The sequence below is a fragment of the Neomonachus schauinslandi genome, chromosome 5, assembly GCF_002201575.2.
Source record: "Neomonachus schauinslandi chromosome 5, ASM220157v2, whole genome shotgun sequence".
NCBI lineage: Eukaryota > Metazoa > Chordata > Mammalia > Carnivora > Phocidae > Neomonachus > Neomonachus schauinslandi.
Genome location: NC_058407.1, coordinates 47511163 through 47531307, shown reverse-complemented (window position 1 = coordinate 47531307; position 20145 = coordinate 47511163). Strand labels below are relative to the sequence as shown.

At 39.6% G+C, this 20145-nt stretch overlaps 1 protein-coding gene and 1 pseudogene across 1 annotated transcript in view; both read right to left on the bottom strand.

Annotated features, from left to right (window-relative positions):
- CPM (carboxypeptidase M) overlaps nt 1–20145 on the bottom strand; it is a 70586-nt gene that overhangs the window by 48417 nt on the left and 2024 nt on the right. The gene's annotated exons all lie outside the window — the stretch shown is intronic.
- LOC123325069 lies at nt 15758–15887 on the bottom strand (annotated as a pseudogene).

The window sequence follows — 20145 nt, the reverse complement described above, 5'->3', positions numbered from 1 at the left end:
AACCCTTAAAAAATAAACTCTCTGAAGAAACTCTTAAATCTAAAAAGGGTTAATTAACATACCTATCAGTCAGTGGTTCACTTTGAACCTCTGGTAGCCAGAACTAACGGAAATATAGTCAATCATTAATCCAAGGTAGGGGTTTTTTTTGTTTTGTTTTGGTTTTTGTTTTAAAGGTTGGGTTACTTTTATTTTTATTTATTTTTAAAGATTTTATTTGACAGAGAGAGGGACAGTGAGAGAGGGAACATAAGCAGGGGAGTGGGAGAAGAAGCAGGCCCCCTGCTGAGCAGAGAGCCCAATGCGGGGCTCCATCCCGGGACCCTGGGATCATGATCTGAGCCGAAGGCAGACGCTTAACGACTGACCCACCCAGATACCCCTTAAAGGTTGGGTTACTTTTAAATAGGATATTATCCCAAAGTCATTTTTGTCCCAGATAATGGATTAATAATCCTATTACATTACAATTAGAAATACCAAAGAATCCAATCTCTGAATCATTCTGGCTTATTTTCTGGTTCTTGTATCTGAAGCTGTGTCGTTTCATGTATTTGAGAATTTTCATGTATTTCCTGAGCAACCAGGACACAAGGTCAGCCAGGGGCTCATCCTTCTGCCTCTGTCCCTCCCTACACCCATTATGACCCAATTTATTCCACAGGCCACAGCCTTCTTTCCCATCACTTTACCTTTCTCTTCTGGACATCCACTCCCTAAGTGTCTTTTTCCTTTTTTTCAGATTTTATTTTTAAGTAATCTCGGCACCCAATGTGACACATGAACTCACAACCCCAAGATCAAGAGTCACATGCTCTACCGACCCAGCCAGCCAGGTGCCCCCAAGTGTCTTTTCAAAGTCTTCATGCTTCTTTCTGCTTTCAGAAATTATACACACTTTTAAAAAATTTTAACATTCAAAAATATATATACTGTATGTAGGATGTGAAATCCACACACACTCCATTCACAAGAATAGATTCCAGATGGGGTCAGGTGCCAAATGTAAAACTAAACCTATAAAAATATTAGAAAAAAGTATAGACTATATTTATGGGTAAAGGCAGGCTTTTAAAATGAGACATAAAACATAAAAGCATAAAGAAAAAGATTGAAGACTATGGCTTCATAAAAATTAAAAACTTGTGTAAGGCAAAAAAATATTGAAAACAATATTTATATTGTATATATATTAAACAATAAAAGACAAGCCACAGAATGGGTGAAAATATTTGCCACATATATCACAAAGAATGTCCAGAATATCTCAGAACTACAAATAAGCAGAAAAAGAGGTAAAGGGCATGAGGAAATATAAATGGCCAATAAACTTTGAACGTAAATTCGGGGGGGGGGACAGGGATTTAATGTTTGTTCACTGCTGTCTCTAGCATCTACCGTAGTAGCTCAGTGTTTATTTAATGTTAAATAAATGTGAAAACATGCTCAATCTGATTTTTAATCATGAAAATGCAATTTAAAAAGACTTTTTTTTTTTTACTGATTGAATTGGAAAAAATTTAAAGTGTTGGTTAGGATTGGGGAAATGTACATATTCATGTGATACCAGAATGTAAATAATATCTTATTGAAGGGCAATTTGCCAATATCTACCAAGTACAGAAATGCACGTACCTTTTGACTTAGCAATGCCTACCCTGACAAATTATGGAGCCCATGTGCTTGTTCAAGAGTATCAGGCATAACATTATTTGAGATTTCTGAAAGTTGTAAATACCCTAAATACTTACCAATATGGAAATGATTAAATAAATGGAGAAAAATCAAACCTTGAACAGTATGAAGCAGCTAAAGACAGTGAGGTACAATTACCCCCACTTTTTGAAAGTTTGTAGTACACCACTCCATTTTTATGAAAAAAGTCAAAAAGAGAACATAGCATCCAGCACTTGTTTTGCAATGAGCTGTCAGAGGCTGCGGGCCCGAACAGCAGTGAGAGGGCCCCCCGCCCCACCTACACTCCACACCTCAGCATCAAGCCACCACAGTACTGTATCTGTGAGCCTCTGTGCTTCTTGATTATTTTGTGCATCTGTTAGTAAGAGGTGTCCTAAGGTATCAGAAAAGCCTAAGAGAAGTTATATTTTGGGTCTGTGAACACTTGAAAAATTTTCCATATAAATTAATGGTGAAGGCTTCTTCACTTTACTCCACGGGGCTAAGGAGAGGTGTCAAAGGAATGCTCTACTTTCAGATAGCAGGGGAGACCTGTAATACTATGTGTACCAACCCCCAACACACATAAGTGAAAAAAGCAAGTTGCATAACAATACTTAGGTAGTGATACCCACAAAACTATAGACATATGCATATATAAAAATGTGTAGAAAAAAGTTTGGACATGACTTTTTTTTTTCCTTCACAATATATTCTGGACATTGTCCCTATCAAAAACATAAATCTACCTCATTCTTTTTATAAAGCTTATATAATATTTCATTGACTGAGTATAGCATAATCTAATCAGTTCCCTATTGGTAAATGCATGGTTTTATTTTTCAACAGCTTTATTGAGATAATTCACATTCAATTCACCCACATAAAGTGTACAGGTTGATGGTTTGGGCACATTACGTTATTTTTTAAATTGTGGTAAAATACAAAATTTGTCATTTTAATTACTTTATGTATACAATCTAATAAGCATTAGTTAGATGACCATCATTTTTATTTTCTGCTGTTATAAATAATGCTGCAGGGGCCCCTGGGTGGCTCAGTCGTTAAGCGTCTGCCTTCGGCTCAGGTCATGATCCCAAGGTCCTGGGATCGAGCCCCACATCAGGCTCCCTGCTTGGCGGGAAGCCTGCTTCTCCCTCTCCCACTCCCCCTGCTTGTGTTCCTGCTCTCACTATCTGTCAAATAAATAAAATCTTGAAAAATAAATAAATAAAGCAAGCTGCAAATCTACATCCTTATACATACTTTGTGCCAATGTGTTTCTCTATTGAATAGAAAGCTCTCATCTGCTGAGAGCCAGTGGTAAAAGTATGGGTTGATCTTTTCCTAAGATTGCTACATTATAGTTAAACATGATTTTAAACCTCTTAGGCAAATTTTCAAAGCAAATACAAAAGTGGAAAAACAAAAAAAATCCCTTATTACTCTATGTTCATTCGCACTGCCAAGTATATAAATACAAGCCAATTAAAGCGAAGGATCATTTGTTGTTCAGTATTTGAGCATGTATATATTAAATCCCAATGGAATCAGTGTTCTGGTATCTGACAACTTATCTTGAGTCTTTTTTGCCAAACAGATCGTAAGCAATTGGACCCTATATAGAGAGACACAGCCTTAATATTAAATCTGGTTTCCCCATCTGGATGTCACAGTCTAACTAGAGGGGGACCTTTGGCAAGTCACTGCATCCGACAGCCTCATGGTCCTCTTCTGTCAAAGGGAGGGTGTGGCTTGGATGCCGCATCTTGTACCGCCCAGCTCCTGAGGTGTGCAGGCAGGAAGGAGGTCAGCCAAAAGCTGCAGGTGTGGGGGTAGCCAAGCTCTGAAGACGGAGAGCTCTGGTCTGCATCTGCCAGCTACTTACTTTGTGGCCCTGGGCAAGTTACTTAACCACTGGCAAGTCAGTCTCCAAAGGTGTCCACTGGTATTTCCCTCCTAGAGGGCTACAAAGACTCAAGGAGAGAAAGCACAAAGACGCCCTCAGTGAACAGTGGTTTCACCTGCTCTCAACACCAAAGCATGTATCAGTGCTGTGCTGCCCCCTTGCCAAAGACCCCAATTTCTGTAACAGCAACAGCGGCGGGTACTTCCATAGCATTTCTTAGGTGCCAATCAGGAGCACTTCATATCTATTCATTCATTTACCTTCAACAACCCATAAGGTTAATACTATTATTTCCATTTTACAAAAGAGCAAATAAATGGGCCCACAGACAGTAAGAATCTTGCTCAAAATCACGATTACTGAAGAGCATAACAAGAGTCTTAACCACAATTAAACTGTCTTATTGTCATTTTCAAACATCTGTGTATTACAGATCTGGGTATAAATATGGTATTTCACCCTATTCTGATAGCTCCCCAATTTTAATACCTGTTACCAAGATCTCTTTCTTACCAAATTACATTGCTAAACACTTAATTTTCACCCTACCACTTACTTTAAAAGCCTATTTTTAGAATGACTGCCAGATGAGGGGCGCCTGGGTGGCTCAGTCGTTAAGCGTCTCCCTTCGGCTCAGGTCATGATCCCGGAGTTCTGGGATCGAGCCCCGCATCGGGCTCCCTGCTCGGCGGGAAGCCTGCTTCTCCCTCTCTCACTCCCCCTGCTTGTGTTCCTTCTCTCACTGTGTCTCTATCAAATAAATAAAATCTTTAAAAAAAAAAAAAAAAAGAATGCCAGATGGGAACCTGTTTTAAAGGTGACTCTATAAAAAAGAATGAATGGGGAGAAGAGGCACTTTTCAACTTCTCACTTGTCAATTATGACCTCAGAGATCACGCTGTGGTGCCTAGGAGCGGAAGATGTTTGGGAGCTCAGACGCCTGTCTCATTCACCGGCTGCACCTGTGTCTTATGCAGTCCTCACCTGGGATCCTGCAGCCTCAGCATCTAAGGCATCTAAGGTATCTTAGTCTGTGCTCACTGGAAAATCCCAAGTTCCTGATGGCCAGATTCCACCCCCTGCTCTCTCCCCTTCCACCTTGTCCATCAACCGAGCCCGTATGGGTCTGAACCTCAGTTGTGAGGGGAGCTGCTGGGCTCAGGCAAACCAGGAGGGGTGGTTAAGTGTTTCCAAGCATTTTGAGACTGTGTCTCCCTAGAGCATAGCAAGGATTTGGGCATGGGGAGGGTCAAGAATGAGATCTTTTGCCTCAACCAACACATAGGTGATCAGCCAAGACACTCTTATTTACACAACCTCCTAGCATTTGGTTTGATTTATACAGAGTATATTCAATATTCTCTAATGGATACAATCTTGTGTTGATCAGTTTCAGAGGCCTCTGAACCCTTTGTAAAGCATCTACGTTCCAAAGGGCAGGAACTGATACGCCTTCGCACCTACCAGAGGGCCTGGCACATTGCCTTGCCTGTGGCACATCCTCCTTAGTCTATTCTGGCAAAAGTATCATGGTCAATGCAGTAATTTTCATGCCACCCACCGTTGGTCACGGGACCTTTATTCCAATAAAAAAAATCTAATGTAAAATCCAACGTAAGCAGTTAAAGCTGAGCTGCTCTGCATTAGGGAAGGGCAACCCAAGCTGTCTTCTGTTTCCTTACCCACTGAAGTATCCCAAGCCACCTGGACAGGAGCCTCCAGGCTCTAGAGACCATTTGAAAATTGAAACAACTGGGGCTCTGAATTCTGACAGACCTGGGTATGAATTCCCAGCCCTGCCGCATAGTAGCCTAAGTGTCTTGGGCATGTCATCTTTCTCAAAGCCTCAGTTTCCCATCTGTAAAGCAGAGAGAACACCACTGAACTCCCAGATTGATATCAGGATTTAAAATAATGCAGACAAGTAAGTATCCAGCACATAGTAAGTATTCAATAAAGTGTAGAACTTTATTACTAATCCTCAAATACCCTTTATCATTCTTTTTAAACATATTTTCCCAAGGACAGAGAACAGAATGTCCTATGGAAACATAATTCCCTTGGGGCTACAAATACTGCAATTTTAGTGAAGAGTTACGGGAATCAAAATATTTCCCTTATTTATCACTGTTCTTTGAACAATCAGTTTCAAAAAAAAAGCCCCATGATGACAAAATCCTTCAAAAACTTTGTATCTTCCACTGAGCACAAACTAAGATACCCTAGTTGCTAAGATACAGCAGGAACAACCACCGGCAAATCTTTATCCTTGATCATACACACAAGGGCACCACAGAGCACACAGAGCTCCAGCCGCTTCTCGCAGCTAACCCCACCAAGGCCCCTGGGCTGTGGTCTGTTTTTTCATTCACTTTACCTGGCATTCCTATCCTCTCACCTGTCTGCCTGATAACATTCAAAGCTTTGTTTAAGTATCAGCTTCCCTGATAAGCCTTCCTCCACTTTACCAAGCCTCCTGGAGGTTAGGCCTTTGAATGTCCATAGCCCTGTTACAGTGCTTTTCTCATTCAAGTGACTGGGTGTCAGGCCCCAGCCCGAGCTCCTAAAGAGAAAGGTCCAGGCCTTGTCATTCTTCGTATCTTTCCACACAGATTCTGGGAGACAACAGGAGCTCCCTAAATATTTGAATAAATATATAAATGAATTACTAAGAGACAAATTTGAGTTAATGACCCAAATCTACCAGTTACCAAGATAGAAGCTTGGGTCATCAGTTGCTTCATCTTTGAACTCTATTTATTTGTTCTCAGCTCTAAAATGGGAATGTAAAGAATTCAGAGTATTTATATGGCTCAAATGAGGAAAATTTGTAAAGGGCCTAGCAGAGTGCCCGGTATGTAACAGGGGCTCAATAAACATCACTAGCATTTCTTTCATTTCTCATCCTCACTGCTCTTACTGAATAGCTTCCCTAGAAAATGAGACCATGATTGAGTTCCCTCCCAGTGCTGCTACTACCACCTGGAAATACAAATGGTTGTATTTCCTAAGAATAATATTCCAACATTATTTTTAAGTAGAAAGTATCTGTGCACTGTTGGTGGGGATGTAAAATGGTGCAGCCGTTATGGAAAACAGTATGGTGCTCCCTCAAAAAAACTAAAGATAGAACTACTATGTGATCCAGCAATCCCACTTCTGGATATATAGATCCAAGGGAAATGAAGTTACTATGTCTAAGAAGTATCTGCACCCCTATGTTCATTGCAGCATTATTCACAATAGCCAAGACATGGAAATAACCTAAGTGTCCAGAGATGGATGAATGGATAACCAAAACCACATATATATGTGCTATATTAATATATATAATATAGTCTATTATACATTATATTAAATTGCCTATTATATATAGTAAATTTTTATGATATGTAATGGAATATCATTCAGCTGCCAAAAAAGGAAATCCTGCCATTTGAGACAACATGGATGAACCTTGAAAGCATTATGCTAAGTAAAATAAGTCAGACATAGAAAGATATATATTCTATAATCTCATTTAGCTGTGGAATCTAAAAAAGCCAGGGTGCCTGGGTGGCTCAGTCGTTAAGCGTCTGCCTTCGGCTCAGGTCATGATCCCAGGGTCCTGGGATCGAGTCCCACATCGGGCTCCCTGCTCAGCGGGAAGCCTGCTTCTCCCTCTCCAACTCCCCCTGCTTGTGTTCCTGCTCTCTCTAGGTCTCTGTCAAAAAAATAAAATCTTTAAAAAAATAAAAAATAAATAAATAAAATAAAAAAGCCAAAGTCATAGAAACAGAGGAGATTGGTGATTGCAAAGGATCAGGGAGTGTGGGAAATGGGGAAATGTTGATCAAATGGTACAAACTTCCAAGTTCTGAGGATCTAATGTACAGCATGGGGATCATAGTTAACAATACTGTATTATGTACTTTTAAAGTTGCCGATAGTGGATCTTAAATGTTCTCACCACCTGCACAAAATAGTAGTAATGTGAGGTGAAAGATGTGTTAACTAATCGTATTATGGCAATCATTTTACAATACATGCGTATCAAATCATCATGTTCTACACTTTAAGCTTCCACAATGTTACATGCCAATTATATCTCAATACAGCTGGGAAAAAAGTATTTGTTTCTATATACTCTGGCATTTCTCTTTGAATTCTAGATTTAATATTTATCAGTTTCTCTATAAGTTTAGCATACACAGAATTGCTCCAAAACTGCTGATTAAAAAAATCCTTCCCTCTCATGTGATCTGTGCTCTGTGAGGGCAAAAAGAAAAGATAGTATGTGTCATACATTGGTGAAATGTTTTTAATAAAATGTATTGTAAAATAATCTTTAAGGTTTAGATGAAGAGCTCAGTCCAATTACGGGATTTAAATCAGAACGTTTCACACTGATAGTTGTTGGGAACTGTTATTTTTACAGATTTGATATTATATTTTGTTGGTGTTCTGATTTACCCAGTCTGGTGGGTTTGTATTTTCTCACCGAACCCCCCCCCCCCCACCAAATGGCTGTTCCACTTTATATCTTAAAGGGTATCTTTACTGTAATGCAAAATGAAATGTAAAGTTATCAGAAATTTTCCAATCAAGAAAACAAATTTGTCATTTTCCAATCAGACATGAATCCCTAGGATGATTATGGCTCCTCCTGGATGAAGCCAAAATCTTCAACAAAGTGTACAAGGTCCTCCATGATCTTCCCACCTTGCCTCCTCTCTCCCCTCCACGCTCTCCTCTTCAGCCACACTGAACATCATGTGTTCCTTAAGGTCAATATGCTCCTTCACCACCAGGCCTTCGAACGTGCTATTTACTGCCTCGCCGTCCTCCTTCCACCTGGATGCCTGCAGGTCTCGGCCACAGCGCGTCTCCTTGCCGTGGCTCCCACAGGGCCGCTCGCACCTATATCTCATGGGGGTCTCTTCCCTCCTACTCACTTCTCAGGCTGTCAACCCCATCAGGGCAGGGACCAAATCTAACTTCTTTACCTCTATATTCCTATGCTAGCACACACCACAGACTATATTAGGCATTCAATAAATGTCCTCGGAATAAAGGGGTCTAGAGAAAAACAATTTAACTCCACTTTCTGGCTCTCAGTTTTCAGTTACAGCAGCAGTCAACATGGTTGGTTAACCAAGACCTCAGCAAGGAAAGAGTTAAAACAGCCTGTCTCTTTTACTCACCCCTTGCTTATCTGCGGGAGCACTTGCAGTGGCAGGAATGAGCCTTAGCCAAACTCTGAGCACTATACTCCTGAAATGTTCACTAATTAATGATGTTATTTTGTACCCTCAAGCCAGTAGTCGGTCAGGACGAACCAAGCCAAAAGCATTGTTTAAAGTAAACAAGAAGATTCCTGATGCGCACCTGGTATCTTGCAGGAGCCTGCGCTCCGAATGGGTGCACAGTTATGTGATCAGCTCCCCTGAAGGACTCTGGACTGCCAAGACTTGAGTGGGCTTCCCTGGGTGGAGGTACAGTTCACAGCTGGAGAGAAACACATAGCTGTGGGATCCTCACACGGGGACAGCAAAGAAGCTGATGCTGACCTTTCGGGTCTTTGCCTATGTAGATCATTATCCTGCTGTTCCTGCACCATATCCTTTGTTTAATAAACCTTAGCTCTAGGGCACCTGGGTGGCCCAATCAGTCAAGCGTCTGCCTTCAGCTCAGGTCATGGTCCCGGGGTCCTGGGATCGAGCCCTGCGTTGGGCTCCCTGCTCAGTGGGGAGTCTGCTTCTCCCTCCCCCCTGCTCATGCTCACTTGCTCTCTCTCAAATAAATAAATTAAATCTTTAAAAAAAAAATAAACCTTAGCTCTAAATAGGACTTCATGTTGAGTTGTGAGTCCTTCTAGCAATTCACTAGTGGGTGGTCAAGGGACCCCAAAATAGCCTCCTTCTTGAGCTGCTGCCCTTCCTTGATGTCTGTGATTCCACTCTTCCTTTTCCTCCTATCCTATTGCTGATTTTCTTTTCATCTCCTTTACTGGCTTCTAGCTTTACCAGATTCTAAATGGCATAATGTCCTGTAGCTCTCTTCTGGCCTTCTTTTATCTTCACTTGCTTGTTAGATTATTTTCAGTTCCATGGGTTTCAATGCCATCTATATATCGATAACCCTCAAGTGTACTTGTCTATTTCTCTAGCCAACCTCTCCCCCAAACTCCACACCCATACCCAACTACTGGACATCCCCATTGGATGTCTACTAAGGACTTCAAACTTATGAAAAGTTGTCTAAATCAGAGTTCTTGATTTCAACCCAAACTTGCCTTTTTCTAGTTGTCCCCATCTTGGTCAATAATACCTCCCACACTCAGTTGGCCAAGTATAAAAGCTAAAGGTCATTCCAGGGTTTTTTCTCCTGATATTCCCCTTCCCCTTTTAATCTATTAGCAAGTATTGTTGGTTTTGTTTACTGAAACAAATCTTTAATCCTTACACTTCCTTCCATTTCTAATACAGCATCTTAATCAAAATCACCACCATCACCATTTGCCTGGATTATTATAATTGGATTATTCTCTCTGCTTCTATACTTGCCCCTTTCTAATTCTCTATTCAGCAGGCAAAGTTATTTTTTTAAACCTACCTCAGTTTATATTACTGTCCTTAAAGCCCTTAAAACTGTCCTTAAAATAATGGTTCCCTATTATCCTCAGAACAGAATTGAACTTTCCATGCTTGAATTGGCTTGCTATAGTACTCTATGATCTGTCCCCTACACACCTCTCCAACTTCATCCAGTAGGGCTCTGCCTTTGCTCACTATCCTCCAGCTCCCCTGGTTTTGCTTCTATTCTTAGAATATAGCAATAACCTGTCCACCTCAAGAACTTTGCAACTGTTGCCCACTTCTGCACTTGGAACCAGTGTGTGCTGTAGATCCCATAAACACATTTTGTGCACTTAGAAATACACGTTCTTAAAACTTAAAAGATGATCAAGCTCAATTAAACTGTTTATTAAAGCTAAAATATGGTATATCCCAATTTATCTGTTTCTTTAAAAATAGAAAGGAACTTACCAATAACAAATGATAAAACAGTTAGGCTTATCTCCAGGATGCTAAAAGATTATTCAACTGAGTTCTTAAGAGTAACAGAAAGAAAATGTTCTCCAATTGAGTGGCCTTTATCTGATATTTAACTCCATGTACATCTAGTATTATTAAGATGTACATAAATCTTTCTAATTAAAAAGTAATGGGGAGGGGCGCCTGGCTGGCTCAGTCGTTAAGCATCTGCCTTCAGCTCAGGTCATGATCCCAGGGTCCTGGGATCGAGCCCCGCATCATCGGGCTCCCTGCTCGGTGGGAAGCCTGCTTCTCCCTCTCCCACTCCCCCTGCTTGTGTTCCCTCTCTCGCTGTGTCTCTCTCTGTCAAATAAATAAAATCTTTTTTTTTTTAAGATTTTATTTATTTATTTGAGAGAGAGAATGAGATAGAGAGCATGAGAGGGGGGAGGGTCAGAGAGAGAGGCAGACTCCCTGCCGAGCAGGGAGCCCGACGTGGGACTCCATCCCGGGACTCCAGGATCATGACCCTAGCCGAATGCAGTCGCTTAACCAACTGAGCCACCCAGGCACCCCTAAATAAATAAAATCTTAAAAAAAAAAAAAACTGGGGGAAAAAAGTAATGGGGAAACTGCTGAATTGCTGCATGTTAAAATGATCTGTGCAGGGGCACCTGGGTGGCTCAGTTAAGCGGCTGCCTTCAGCTCAGGGTATGATCTCAGAGTCCTAGGATGGAGCCCCGAGTAGGACTTTGTGCTCAACAAAGGGTCTGCTTTTCTCTCTCTCTCTCTCTCTCTCTCTCCCTCTGCCCTTCCCCACAGCTTGTTCCCTCGCTCTCTCAAATAAAATCTTTAAAAAAAATGGTCTGTGTGCTCTACACATCTCCAGATGCCTGTACTCACAAGAGTGACTACCACCCCCTGCCTTTAAGAGAATTTTAATGGGTGCCCAATGGGCAAGGGAATGAATATTTAGTAGGATCTAAAAATTAAAGTTAAGGTTCTTCAACAGTCTATCTACCTGTGAATTTCCAAAACCTGGGCCTTTCTGAACCACTTGAAGCAAGAATAAACGTGTCATATACCTTCATCTTAAATCTGTACAACATGCCTGAGTGTGGATGGAAAAAAGCCACTGAATCAAGGGGTTTCCATTTTCTGCTGAACTGTGTGGGGTGGAGGGCAGGTTTCATCAAAGGATCCTTCTCTTTTTAAGTTCTCTAAATAGGCACTTAAATTATCTTTGCACTGTTCAAATAAAACAAGGCATATTTACTCTACTTACTGGAGGAACATGCATATCTCCTTTTTACTCGCTCTTAATACATGCTTGGTTAGTGTTTGGTTAGTGTTTGGGGGACCCAAGGGATAGGGGGACAGAACCACTCCAGGCTTGGAGTAATTCAATTATGCCCTTCACTACCTGAAAGACACTCAGGTCCCTGTTGCCACCTCCTACGCTCCAGTGACTTATCGTAAGCGGTGGCATCTACCTCTCCAATTTATATTAATTTGCCATAAAATAGCAGCAATTCAACAGTTTCCCCGTTACTTTTTAATTAGATTTATTTACACCTTAATAACACTAGATGCACATGGAGCTAAATTTCAGATAAAGGCTAGTCAGTTGGGGACATTTTATTTTTTTCTATTACTCTTAGAAACTCAGTTGAATACCATAAAAATACCACAAAAATACTTGAGAGACTGAAGTACTTACTACATACAATTTATGTAGCGATATAAAGTTATATATGGTAAACTATATAAAAGCATATATAAAAATATATATCCTATATACTTAACACAGTATAACATGACTATATACTATATTGTATAAAAGTAGATTTACATTCATGTTTCACTTACTATGCATGGAAAAACTCTTCAGCTTTGACCCTGAGAGTGCTTAGCCTTTAATAAGCACAGATCTGGGCCTAGGATAGGAAGATGAGTACAGCCTGATCCCTGCCCCCAGGTGTAACATAGCTTGTTAGAGCCAGAGCTGCCAGGAAGAGGGGTGCAGGGAGATGCTAACTCCGCCCAGGGGACTGGAGAAAGGCTTCCAGGAGGAGTTAACATTTTGACCTAAGCCGTGAAGAACTCAATGAGTGATCACAGGGTCTGTAACATCCATTCCCACTCTAAAAATGGGACATTGTACTAAATTTTGTCTGACTGTATTCATAATATACTTGTGTACTTTGTCAGAAAGGTATCTGAGGCATGTATTTGGATAATTGTTCATGTGACTTGAATTGTGCTCAAGTATGGTTCTAGTTTTCTCAGAAGATTTCTATCAGAGAAATTAGAAAACCGGGAAAGGAACTAATGGAAAGCTCTTTACCTAAACAGAAGGGGGATTTCACTGGTTTCTTCTACTAAACTCTGTGCAAGGGTAAACCCTCCCAATACCTAAGCACGACGGTTAATGCCTTTATACCCCACATGAAGGTTGTTATCTTCAGCTCTGGGTAAGTTCATGATAAGTCTGTGGACCCAGTTTGAAGGCAATTTGTTTGAAGTTGGCAGCCTTTTTTTGCTGCAGTGGGGACTAAGCCCTCCAGCTGAGCTTGCTGAAGCTACTCTGCCAAGGGTCACAGACCAGAAAATTTGTACTTTAAAACATCTGACATGCAGCAATCCTTACAACACCGAGATGAGAAACAGTCTTAATGTGCAACTCATGTCTGTTTCCTTTTAACCAAACTCAAATTAGGATTTACGAACTTCTCAGCAAACTACTATACTGTATTACACTGAATCACTAAGGAGCTAGGAAGAACACCAATTGCTTTAAATCACTAGATAGGAAGACCTGCTTTAATCTCCTACACCAGATGCAAACTGGTGTTTGAAATAATCTACTTTTTTTTTTTTTTTTAACTTTAGGATTCCTTTTATCTTACTAGGTACTCTTAATGAAAGGGACATTCTAGAAACACAAACTGAAAGAAGGAAACAGGACTAATGGCAGTTTTTGTGGCTCAACTCCAGCTACCACTGTCACCGCGGTGTTACCTCCAGACACGCATGTTCACGGATTAAGAACAGAGACCAAACACCTTTTGGATGCTGGCTACATAAACCTGAATCTAGGTCTGTGATTTTACTTCAACAGTTCCTAGCCCTATCAGTTTATGCCTCTTTTTTCATGTCCAATATTTTGCGATCTTCCTTTACCATGCTGGCATAACATGCCCAGAAAACACATTTACGTAATTTCAAAAAGATCAGTATAACATTCAAATTATATAAAAGAGAAACTTATAATAAAACCTGGTATCAGCAGGTAAACCCTTGGACACGAGCCACGAGAAGACACGGGAGAGTCCGATGCTTATACCTATATTTGAGAGTCACAATGAATGCATCTGCTACCAAGGCAGACGGATTCAGCTGTGTGGTCACTGGTGTCAGGATTTTATGAATGTGAAACCCCTCCCAATCAAGTTCAGAGCTACGGAAAATAGAATTTCCCCTCAGTTTACATACAGTTACATTCCTGGAAAGTTCAGTATATATTAAAACTGTGGGAAAAGGATTTTTATTTGTACATAAAACAGAGTTTGGTTTTAGGTTCAGATAATTGTAAACTGGTCTTTCACCTAGAGGGCATTAGAAAATGTGGGTGACAATTTTTTTACTCTGCATAACTATTCGTGCATTGCTGACAAGATCAGAAGAATGCATCAGGAGGGTTCCCCCTGCCAAGACTTAGGTTATTGGCCTAAACCTCCCCCTCACATTTCCAAAATTCCCCCTAGGGGGCAGTACTGCTCTTAATGAGAACCACTGTTCTCTAAAGAGATGGCATTTTGGTGGGTGAATGTCCCGTAAGTGTGCAAACCAGAATCTCAGACATCTCCTTTTGCCTCATACTCAAAGAGTTTTGGCATATAGAAAAAATTTATCTTTAAAACAAAAGATGGAATCCAAACTGCTTTAGATGAAACTGAATACCTAAAACGGATCCATGAATTCCACAGATCACTTATCACATTGAAAAAAAAAAAATTAATATAAGACTTTTCTTGGATGATAGAGAAAGCCTGCCAACTTTTTCAGAATTGGGTCAGAGGGAAGATGGCAGGGGCAGGAGATACAGGGTGGAGGTGGTAAGGAACAAGGACAGAGAAAAAAATAACTGGAGAAACTAAAAGTAAAGAAGGTTCAAAATTTGGCACAAGACAGGCATTGGTTTCATTTACTAATAATTTGGCTCCTCTGTCATTTATTATGTATAATTCACTTCATCTCAATTCTTCGTATGTAAATTGGAGGATAATAATGGTATTTCATACCATTGTTAGAATGATCAGGTGAAACATAATATGTAAAGTACCAGGCAAATAGTAAAAGTCACTTGATATTGGCTGTCATTTTTTTTTTTTAAGTTTCAAATGCCACTTGTCCCGAAAGTATTGCCATTTAGATAGATTTGAGATTTGGAATAAAAATGGTTACTAGATAGAAGAAGCAGAGTAAAATCCTATGTTACCTTTTGGATATTCTGTCTCAATTTCCTCTTTTATTTTTGTTTTTTAAAGATTTATTTGACAGAGATAGCGAGAGCAGGAACACAAGCAGGAGGGGGAGAGGGAGAAGTAGGCTTCCCGTGGAGCAGGGAGCCTGATGTGGGGCTTGATCCCAGGACCCTGGGATCATGACTGAAGGCACACGCTTAACGACTGAGCCACCCAGGCGCGCCTCAATTTCCTCTTTTAAAATATCATACTATAAATGTAGGGGAAATCTAAATCTTTTATTTTAAAAAAAGGCAGTATCTTTAAGAAACCCTGAATGGTGATAAACAAGGCTGATATTTGTAAGATGTTTCAGAAAAGGACTCTGCATTTCAAACCTTTCAAGAAGCAGAAAGGCTTGCCAAACCATTATAACTTTAAATCACAAACGTGTATTACAGCTGAAATTTCTAGATTGTAATGATTTTCTTGATATTTGGTCCTCGATATCATATTTACATCATAATGAGCATTTTAGGGGCGCTTGGGTGGCTCAGTTGGTTAAACACTTGATTTCAGCTCAGGTCATGGTCTCAGAGTCATGAGATTGAGCCCATGTTGGGCTCTGTGCTGGGCCTGAAGCCTGCTTAAGATTTTCTCTCTTCCTCTGCCCCCACCCTTGTGTACGCATGCTTTCTCTCCAAAAAAAAAAAAAAAAAGCATTTAATACAGGATCCTACAGGATCCCAAGCAAACTAGCTTTATGATCACACTTGAGAAATGCTACACTTGATCTTAGCCAAAAGGCGGAGAAGCAATCACACTTGAGAAATGAACAGAGTGTGACAGAAAACCAAATGTGGCAAAGTTTTATACACAATGTTCTTTTCTGAAGGCAAATCACCAGCTAAAATCTACCCCATGAAGGGCAGTAGACAATGAGAGATCTGTGCATGAGCACACAGTACTTGCCTCTGTGGGGCAGGAGTCTAAACCAATTCTAGGGAGATTACTGAGCATCTGAAATGGTATTGCTCCTGGCAGAGTAATTCCATTAGTATCTGTTGAATGAATATGTGAAGGTGAGTGTTGTTGGGGAAAAAGCATGAGAAATAAATTCTCCCTTATACATTAAACAATGAAAAACAGACACTTCAATAGTCTTTATTATTATGCTATTATTTTAAGAACACAACATAAGATCTACCATCTAGGCAAATTTTTAAGCATACAATACAGTATTGTTTAACTGTAGGCACTATGCAGTAAAAAGCAGATCTCTAAGAGTCATCTTGTATGACCGAAACTTTGTACTCTTCGACCAATCTACAATAATCTTCCAAATCACTAATGCCAGTACTGATTTATGACTAACAGAAGATTTAGAGAAGTTGTTTTTTTCTTAGCATACATTTCTTTTTTTTTTTAAGATTTTATTTATTTATTTGAGAGAGAGAGAATGAGAGAGAACACATGAGAGGGGGGAGGGTCAGAGGGAGAAGCAGACTCCCTGCCGAGCAGGGAGCCCGATGTGGGACTCGATCCAGGGACTCCAGGATCATGACCTGAGCCGAAGGCAGTCGCTTAACCAACTGAGCCACCCAGGCGCCCTTAGCATACATTTCTCGTGAGATTATAAAAATCAATACAATCTTTTTGGGAAAGCAATTTGGTTACATGTATCAAATACATAAAACTGCTTAAGACCTGGTAATTTCCTTTTTGGAAAACTTCTCCCTAACAGCATCTACAATATCCCTAGCAGCAGCTTTTATGTAGCACTTTCTGTGTGCCAGGAATTATCTAACAACTCCAGGTCACATTGCTACAGAGTAGAGGATCTAGAATTTGCACTTGGGCCCTGTGGTTCCAAAGTCTGTGTTCTTCTGCCGTCTTAGCTTTGAAGAGGTCTACTGTGGCACTATTTGTAACAGGAAAAGTTTAGAAACAAACTAAATGTCCATCAGTGGGGTAGAAGTTAAATAAACACTAGGATATCCATTGATAGGACACAAAGCAGAGCATTAAAATCAACTTTTAGAAATAACATGTTTGCATGCACAAACAAGATAATTAGCTTAGTGTGAGGGAGAAAGGCACAGAACAGTACACATAGTGATTTTAGTCTACTAAATGTTTTCTTTGTATGGTGAGATTTTAATTTTCTTCTTGGTGCTTTGCTGTACCTTCCAAATTTTCTAAATGAACTTAGCTTCCTTTTGTACTCAGAAAAAAGTTACTAACAAATTTCTCTCTAGGTCAGCATGGCTCAATCAACATATAACACGAGTCATATAATTTAAAATATTCTAGTAACCATAACCACATTAACAGAAGTAAAAAGCAGGTGAAATTTTAAAAATATTTTTAACCTATAGTTCTAAATCATTTCAATAGGTCATCAACATAAAAACATTATTTTACTTTTTTTGTATTAAGTCTACAAAATCACTTAGCACATCTCAATTCTGTCTAGTCACATTCCAACTGCTCAATAACCAGGTGACTAATGACTACTGTAATGAACAACACAGCCATAGATCCTTGGCAGAAGCTATACTTTCAAATCACATGTGCCCAAACCATGACTCTAGAAAACCCAATCTCCACGTAACCATCTACATCCGTGTCAAACTGCCTCTTTAAGGGGCAAAGAGATGGGCTTGGGAGATACATTGATCTGCATTTGAATCCTCTAACACTTACTGACTTGTGTGATCTTCAGCAGTTAATTAACTTCCCCTGTGCTGCATTGACCTGTTTTGTAAACAAGGATAACAATACCTACTCAGAGTCAGAGACTGAAATAATGTATTAAAACATATAATATGGAAGCACTTGATAACAGATTTTTATGATCTACTCCTTGCCCTTTGCAACCTTTTTTATTCAGATAAAGTAAAGGTTAGACTAAGCAGAAGGGAAGATTCTTAAAATGGAGATGGTAGAAAAATCTCATTTTAAATGGTCCTAAAACTAGAAAAAGGAATATACTCATTCACTGTTGGGAAGGCAGACTGGTGCAGTCACTCTGGAAAACAGTATGGAGGGTCCACAAAAAAGTTAAAAATAGAACTACCCTTCCATCCAGTAATTGCCCATTGGGCATTTATCCAAAAAATACAAAAACACTAATTTAAAGGTATACATGTACCCCTATGTTTATAGCAGTATGATTCACAATAGCCAAGATATGGAAGCAGCCAAGTGTCCACTGATTGATGACCGGATAACGATGTGAACACACACACACACACACAAACACATACAATAGATTATTCAGCCATAAAAAATAACGAAATCGTGCCACTTACAAGGACATGGGTGGAGCTAGAGTATAATAGTAAGCAAAATGTCAGTTGGAGACAAATACCCATTTCACTCATATGCGGAATTTAACAAAACAATGAACAAAGGAAAAAGAGAGACAAAATAAAGAAACAGACTCAATTATAGAAAACAAACTGATAGTTACCAGAGGGGAAGGGAGGGAAGTGCAGGATGGGTGAAATGGATTGATGGCGATTAAGGAGTACACTTGTGCTGAGCACTGGGTGATGTATGAAAGTGATGATTCACTATATTGTACACATGAAACTAATATAACACTGTATGTTAACTGGAATTAAAACTTAAAAAGCCAAAAAAAAAAAGAAAAGTCCTAGAACTAATTTTGGGGGATGTGGAGAGGCTTGGGGAAATCCACAATAAATATATTCGTCCTTTAAAGGGGGCTACTTAATGGCAGGCAACGAATGGCACACAACTTTGCTTGCTTCACATGGCTTTCACTCGGCAAACATTCAATTCATTAACAAACAAAATATAAATTACTGAATATGTGCCAGCATCATACTAGACAGAGGGGGTTACGAGTGGAAAAAAAAAGGGGGGTATATTCGCTTAAATGGACGAATGAATAAACCAATGAATATTGTACCTTTTCTAATTTTTCTCAACTCAGTTGTCAGTTTGAGTTGCTGCTCTTGTTTCACCTAAGATTTTACTAGGTCATTATGTAATGGGGTTTCCCCAAAAGCTCCACATGAAATATGGTCAGTCTACTATGGCTGAATCTGGGTGAAGGGTAAATGTGGGCTCAACTTTTGTGTGGATTTCAAGCATTTCAAAATAAAAAAACTGAAAAGAAAAATCACCAGTTACAACGGAAGGTAATCATCATGACATGTATCAATGCTTTTAAAGCATCATTGTTTATAATAGATCATCAGAACCATATAGATGCCCCCAAATGGTGAATGACTAAGACAATTCCCATAACCAAGAGGATAAAATACTATATAGCAACCAATTTACATCTGCAGACTTTGTCAATTTATAGAAATATGTAATGAAATAATGTGAATTGAGGAAAAAGGCAGAATAGGATCCATGATTACAATAACAAAAATCCACGTGATGTGCATTTACAAAAACTAAAAATGTACTTGACTGGGTAGGAATATTACTTCCTCTTCTAGGTAGATTGCCCAGGTTCATAATAAAAAAAATAACAAATATGGTAAAGGCTGTTTGCTAAGCAAACGTATCCTACACCAGAGGGTGGGACAGCCAGGGAAAACTGCCTATCTAGTGAAAAGAGCACCAACAAACGAGCACTGGTTTTCAATGGTCATGATAACATGCAGTGATACAGTGTACAGTTTAACCCACCACTTGGAACCTTTTTCCTAATCGGAGTAATTATTCAGAATATATTCAACACAAACATCTGACGACGAGTGTCAGATTTTTACATGATAACTTCTCAGTCCAAAGAGTGCATACAAAGTGGGGGAAAAAAAAAAGCCTACTGGCTTTCAATGTTACTGTGGTCTGATATCATGAAAGATGGATCAGAGTAGCTGGTTCACATTAAGAGATTCCCCAATTTTCTTTCACAAGCACTTTGTGTTTGAAAACATAAAAGCTTGCCAAATCATTTAGTACTTAAAATTAACAACACCCTCATCATCTTGTGGTTTAAATGACTGAACAATAACTCAAGATATTTGCTTTACTAAAGATCTTTTAAAATTGCTCTTCTCTTGAACTCTAGGGGGAAATGATTTCAAAA